Consider the following 6,491-nt stretch of genomic DNA (forward strand, 5'->3'; position numbering starts at 1 on the left):
CAAAGCAAATTATTATTTTGATGTTGCTTGTTATGCCCATTGAGATACATTTTAAGAAATACAAACATTTGAAGTGTGTTGAATTGAAGTCATTTGATCTGAATAATATAACACTATTAGTAATCTAGTGATGAAATGACATTGTAGTACTCCTCGAAGGCAAAGTATTGTCATATACAAAGGGTATAGAAAGGAAAAAAGCCAACCCTGGAGGTCATTGCCCTCTGGTGCTACTGTACATCTATACTTTTATCTGTTGAACAGAGTCTGTTCTTTGCCAAATCAAACATTGCCTCCCACACATCCACATTTATGTAATAAAGAGAATTGTTCGAGGTCTCCACCTGCACCGGCATTCAGTCTCAAGTTGCACATGAGTTCTTGGATCACACCAGAGCCCATCTCACAATAGTTCATCGAGGGCTGGATGGGACATGAAGGAAAGGATGTGCCTCAAAGCACTGAATCGGGTTGCAGTGCCTCTGGGTTGTACTGTTCCTGGTAAATATAGGCCGATTCGATTTTCAATTTATCTTCTTTCTTATACGCCGAACCCACAAAGGCCGACTCTCGAATTCTGCTAACTATTATAACCATGCCCCATTGTCACACCCATAAACACACAAACTCCTACAGACACTCTGATTTCCACAACAAATGAAAGAGAACAATATGCAGAAGGAGCTCTCTCCCACACATACGTGCAAACAAAAAAGATGAGCGTATTGTCGTGAATAGATTTTCAGAGATCTCCAATCAAAGTGAAAGATGTCATGTAATTGTGACGTTTGAAGTGCGTAAATAAACAAAAGATGTTCATTGAGTTGAATGAAGTCAAATACGTGGGATGAGAATATCCTAGACTGTACAAAGCGGCAGCTAACGGGTTGCTTTGAATCTCTCATTTCAGGACAATCAGCAGGGTCATTAAAGTTTATTCAATAGCATGCACTCATTGAATTTATAAGCGCTATCAGATTTCCACAAGCCCTTTGTAGTTGATAAAAATGTAGATGGTGTTATTTAATTAGGAATCATTGCACATTGAAACAAGTTACTTTATTACATTTAAACATTTGGCAGACACTTCAAAAGCATCTTACACAGTGAGGCTCAGAAAACAAATGCCCCTAGCTGTCACTGGTGCAAAAAAAGTACACCTTTGCACCTAAAGAGTTGATATTAGTACATCAAAGGTACACACCTGTACCCAAGTAAATGGTATATATTAGGACATTTTTAAAGGGTCCTACCCCATGATACTGACAGCTTCGGACCATGCATCCATTTGTATGTGTGTGCTTTGAGATCGAACCCATGACCTTTGCGCTACTAACGCAATGCTCTGAAATGGTAAAAAGACATATATCAGTTTACATTCGAGTCTATAGACAGACAGAATAGGCAGGTAGACAGACAGATAGACAGATAATACATGGCAACTCAGAAACAGGTAAAAGAACAAAGGAAAAGGCGTAGACCTTCACCCCTCACCCCTCCTCCTTTAGTGCCTTGCTTTTCACCAGAGACAGCAAATCCCCTCAGAAAAACAGACTTACGTAACCACAGCACGCACCTGCAGTGAGCACAGAAGAGAAAACTTGAAAGCAACAGTGTTTGAATGGGTGGACTTAAAAGTCGTCCTGCACCAACTGTCATAATACGAAAAAGCAATACGCTCGTGATTTCTCCTTGCTTTCATCTGTAATTATTTAGAATTGGGTTTTGCCATACATTCTGTCATCAGTTTTGAGCTTATTTTAATGACCGTAGAAAACCTCCAGATTGTAACCTTGTATGCCTCATTCACTGAGGGAATGTCTCATCTAGCTATGATGAAAGGCAAGCCAGCATAAACAGAACAGAGGGGAAACACTCATGCAACCCTTTGACCCCTCTAATGTCTCCACATGTCGCGCTTGAAGTCTTTAGCTTGGAATGCCTTGCCACCTAGTGGCTGACAGGTGTACTTTTTTATTTCATAAGAGATCTGTGATCAAAATCAGTTATTTTCTGGGTTCCTCTGACTGTGTTGACTTTCTTTATTTGAAATTAATTTAGTGGTGTGAAATACATTGAATTATTCATACTAGAGTCTAATACAATTGCTGCGGCACCCCTCAAGCTCCTTTTTTACCTTCAGCCATAGCCCAGTCTGTGTATTTACATACAGATATTGAGATATTAGTGAGTTCATACACAATGTATTTTATTATTCTGAATAGGTCAGATCAAAGGAAGCAGGATCGGCCAGTGGGTTGACCTGCTGAAATGACTAGGCAGTGCTGGTCCAAGCTGGTTTATGCTGTTTAGTCCTGATCTTTCTGGTGGCCAAGATTAGCTAAGTTGATCAACAGCAAGAAATGCTGGTCAACTGGAATGGTATTCCTAAAGATCAAGGAAGATGTTTGAGCTTGTAGAGACACCAGCATACCATTATATACTGGTGGTTTCCCACAGGGTTTAAGTTAAGCTAGGCTAGGCTTCTATTTTAGAGTATTTTTTCAACCTTAAAATAATAATGGAATAATTACATAATCCAGGGATGATTTTCTTATATGTACAAATAAACAAACTAAGAAAAGAAAAATGGTACATTGCATTATAAAACACAATTCCCACTAAGGTAACAAATGAAAGCGTCCCAAATCTTGTGAAACAGTATTGTCTTTTAAGAGGTTTCTGGTCTTTTCCAAGTGTAAAGTATACAAGTTTACATTAAGGACATCTGAAAGCACTTAATGGGTCATATAAAGAGACTATGCCAAGATGGAAAATATGGTGTCCCCAGAGTGTGTATATGTGAAGTTTAAGCTCAAAATGCCCCACAAAATGCCCCACAGTGCACAGTATTATTGCAGTAAGTATTGCAGGCGAAATCTGAATTATCTATTTTTCACATGACTGCAGAGAATGGTCTATTACGGGGTTGTTCTTTTTCATGTTTTCTAGGTTGATAAAAGCACTGGGAGACCCAATTATAGCACTCAAACATGGGAAAAGTCAGACCTCTTTAACTGGTTAACTGGTATTTACTGATAACTGGTATTTGTGTCCCCTTAACCAGGGGTTTTCGAACTGTGGATCAGGACACCCTTAGGTGGGTCACGCAAAGCCCTTCGGCTACAATGATTATGATATGATACAAAGTTATTTTGATTCTGCAATTAAACTTATATTTTATTTATGATATATTCAGTGGTGTAGTCTAGATTTTTGTAGTGAGTATACTGTGATTTTTCCCTCTCATCCTTATGCTCACTCGTCCCAGCGTGACACCCCATAAGCACCACAACACTCACAGATGCATACAGTATGGATATTCATGTAACTAAGAGCATTCTGAAAGTGTACTCATGAACACATAAACTGAATGTGTTATCAACATGTCAGTTTATTATAAGAAAAAAAGACTTTAACAGCCAATGGGTTTACAGCTGGGGAAACTGGACTGATTTTTAGACTGGTTTAGTGTTAATCAACATCTAACTCAGGGCCAAAACTTACTCAACTGTTAATTAAAATTAAATAAACTGTTTCCAATCTTCAATCCGTGGCTAACACATTGAAGGAGAAAAAAATATCCACTCTTTCAATAGCTATTATATGACACCTAGTGATAACATTACCATGTGTAATTTAATGGTGTAAATGTTTTTAATTAATACACATTTAAGATGACCATGAATTAACTCTAATTTGCATAGTCATTGAACTAAAAGCTTATTTTATGCATATAATACAAGCAGTGTCTAAAAATGAAAATAGGCTTTTACTTAATTATTATTACAAGACCATCATGTAGCCTAATATTAGACACCCAAACCATAGTGAATAAAATAATCTTTAATTTGCAAGTCTGAACTGAACATCAACGCAGAGATGAATTTCCTCACAGAAGTTTAAGATCATATACATCTTGAACGTAGATATATAAATGAACACAGAGAAGGGAAGTTTAACACTATGAAGCACAAGCAAACATGCTGAAAGAGGCTAAAAACCATCAGGATATAATTACGGGCTTATTTTATTGCATTTGGAGCCTTACCTCCATTTAAAGTAATAAACTGGACTGATGTTTTAAATGTTGTTTACTCACATGTGCGTTGTTAACTCTCCGGATTTTATATTGCAGCACTTGTTCACTTCACATGGATTGTTTGTTTACAGTGTCGCGTGAGCAGCTACACTGCAGGTTCGACTTCATTTGGAGCTAAGCAGACCTCTTGGTGATGTCTAAGTACCGCGAGAGCGATTCAAAGCAGATTTCTCCATGTGATAAATGCAATCGCTCTCGCGGTACTTTGCTGTCACGCGCCTGTGGGTTCTTCTGGTGCCACACCAGTCTGCTCCCCACTCACTTTCGCGCCGCTATGGTAATTTGATTTCATACGCGAATCGGCTCGCGCAGTTCGGCAGGAATTCAAACACACCACCAAATATATAGCCTAATATATATATGCAGTTCAACCCGCTAAAATAGCAAGTGTAGCATGCTACTGGTCAGTGCTTTACATCTGAATTATGACTAAAAGTTTGAAATGTCAGAAAACCATGCTGTTACGCATCCTCAAGCTATTTTTAGTGGGTATACGGAAATCCTTGACAATTTCTAGTGGGTATACGGCGTATACCTGCGTATCACGTAGACTACACTATTCAAGTTATAAAAGAGAATTAGTTTTCCTCATATTCACAAATAAAATATGCTGGTGGGTCCCAGTATAGATTATACCCATCTAAGTGGGTCACAGATATATGTTTGAGAGCCTAAACTGTGTAAGACATTCATTAGTAATTGAATGCAGGATCTCGTTTAGGGAAAATTACGGTGTACATCTTGAGACAAACAATGGCACTGAATGTCAGTGCAAGATGTTTTTTGTTAAGACAGCTCAAACATGCATTTTAGTCTAAGCTTCAGCTTAGCCCAGAAAACAGCCACCTAATTTTTAAGACTACCAATGAAGACATCATATTCAGCTCTTTCACACAGAAGAATAGGGCTACAAAAAGATGTTTCTAAAGGAGAGTAGCACTGATTTTAGTTATTGGTGGTTACCGTAGTTATGGTCTAGCCTACTTAGAGATATTTTTGATAAGACTGGTAGTGCACACTGCTAGTTTGTTAGTTTACCTAATGCAGTGGTTCTTAAACTGGGGGCTGCAAAATGGTGCCAGGGGGCCCAGTTTTATGACATTTTATAAAAGACATTAATTTATCATGAATTCTGTGTATCATTTCATATGTCTTGTGTAATTAAAATGTTATGTTTTATAACCAATTTGTCAAACATTTTCTTGGGGGGGGGGCGAAAGAAATGCACCGTACACAAGCAGGGCTGCACTCTAAAAAATTTGAGAACCATGACCTAATAGATGTAAACCACAAAGTAATAACTGCCAACGGTATATGTTAGAAAACCAGTGGCAAACGACAAGATAATCATCTTGTTACAACAACTTGTTACACGTAGTTAGCCAGCCTTGCCTTTTGGGCTACTTTTCACAGGTAAAATCGTTTTTTCACCAATAGAGGGCATAATTGCACTGTTTCTTTTTCGTCTTGTTTTGCAAGAGTAGGAAGGGCTGTGAAAATGTACTGGTTTTTGATCAAACGAATATTTCGATCTCTTCACACAAAAGCGGATGCACTAAGCCTAAACGTTAATAAACTATATATATTATTGCTAGTGTTTAATTAGTAAACACAAAAGCTTACAATTTGATTTCAGTTTAAAAACACTTAACAGAACTTAATTCAATAATTTAGTAAGTACCTTATTCCATTTGTTTGCCTGTCATACATCTTAATGAGGACAGCACTACCACAAATCTTATCTCATACCAGCTAGAAAAAAACTATTTAAAAAAAAACATATAGTAGGCCTAGTTATAAACATTTCAGACACGAGTGTACAGTACCTGCCAAAAGTGATGTTTAACTTTGGACGATTAAAAAAAGGAAAAATTTAGTTTGTATGTTGCGGAGTTGTTCTGATCGTGGAACCTCAGCGTGGGAAGTATGAATTAAAAAATACACACAACACAACCTTAGTGAGTCAAACATGAGAGAAGATGAATAAATTAATGAATAAATGAATGAATGAATGAATAAGTAAATAAATAAATTATGCCTAACTGCTGATGATTGTAGTCAAAGTCAATGCTTCTGTCAGCTTGTTTTCGTTTGCACTTTTTGTTTATTATATTTATTCAATTTGTATAATTTTAAAGAAATTAATCGTACATTGCTTGTTGCCAAATGATTTTGTAAAATAAATACCATAAACAAAGTTTAGTGTTCTCCATTTTGTTTTGAAAGTTTAACCCTACATTATGACTAAATCTGTAGATGCGCTCGCCAGGGTTTTGGCTAGAGGGGAAACAGCTACGGCCAAACCTCGCGAGATGTTGGGTTTAGGTATATTTAGGGGTAAGATTAGGATTTAAAAACAGCTGTTCTGGCTACATAGAATAAAGCTTCG

The 6,491-nt window shown here is 37.3% G+C and overlaps 1 long non-coding RNA gene across 1 annotated transcript in view; it reads right to left on the reverse strand.

The window, feature by feature from the left end:
• Nucleotides 1-1,148: 1,148 nt before the first annotated feature.
• The window catches only part of LOC141281301 (uncharacterized), an 8,113-nt gene continuing 2,770 nt past the window's right edge, over nt 1,149-6,491 (reverse strand). Inside the window, exons 2-3 of the long non-coding RNA XR_012335516.1 lie at nt 1,495-1,576; nt 1,149-1,345 (exon numbers count right to left, since the gene is read on the reverse strand). This is a non-coding gene — a long non-coding RNA (uncharacterized lncRNA). The remainder of the gene's footprint in view (nt 1,346-1,494; nt 1,577-6,491) is intronic.

The sequence above is a fragment of the Paramisgurnus dabryanus genome, chromosome 2, assembly GCF_030506205.2.
Source record: "Paramisgurnus dabryanus chromosome 2, PD_genome_1.1, whole genome shotgun sequence".
Classification (NCBI taxonomy): domain Eukaryota; kingdom Metazoa; phylum Chordata; class Actinopteri; order Cypriniformes; family Cobitidae; genus Paramisgurnus; species Paramisgurnus dabryanus.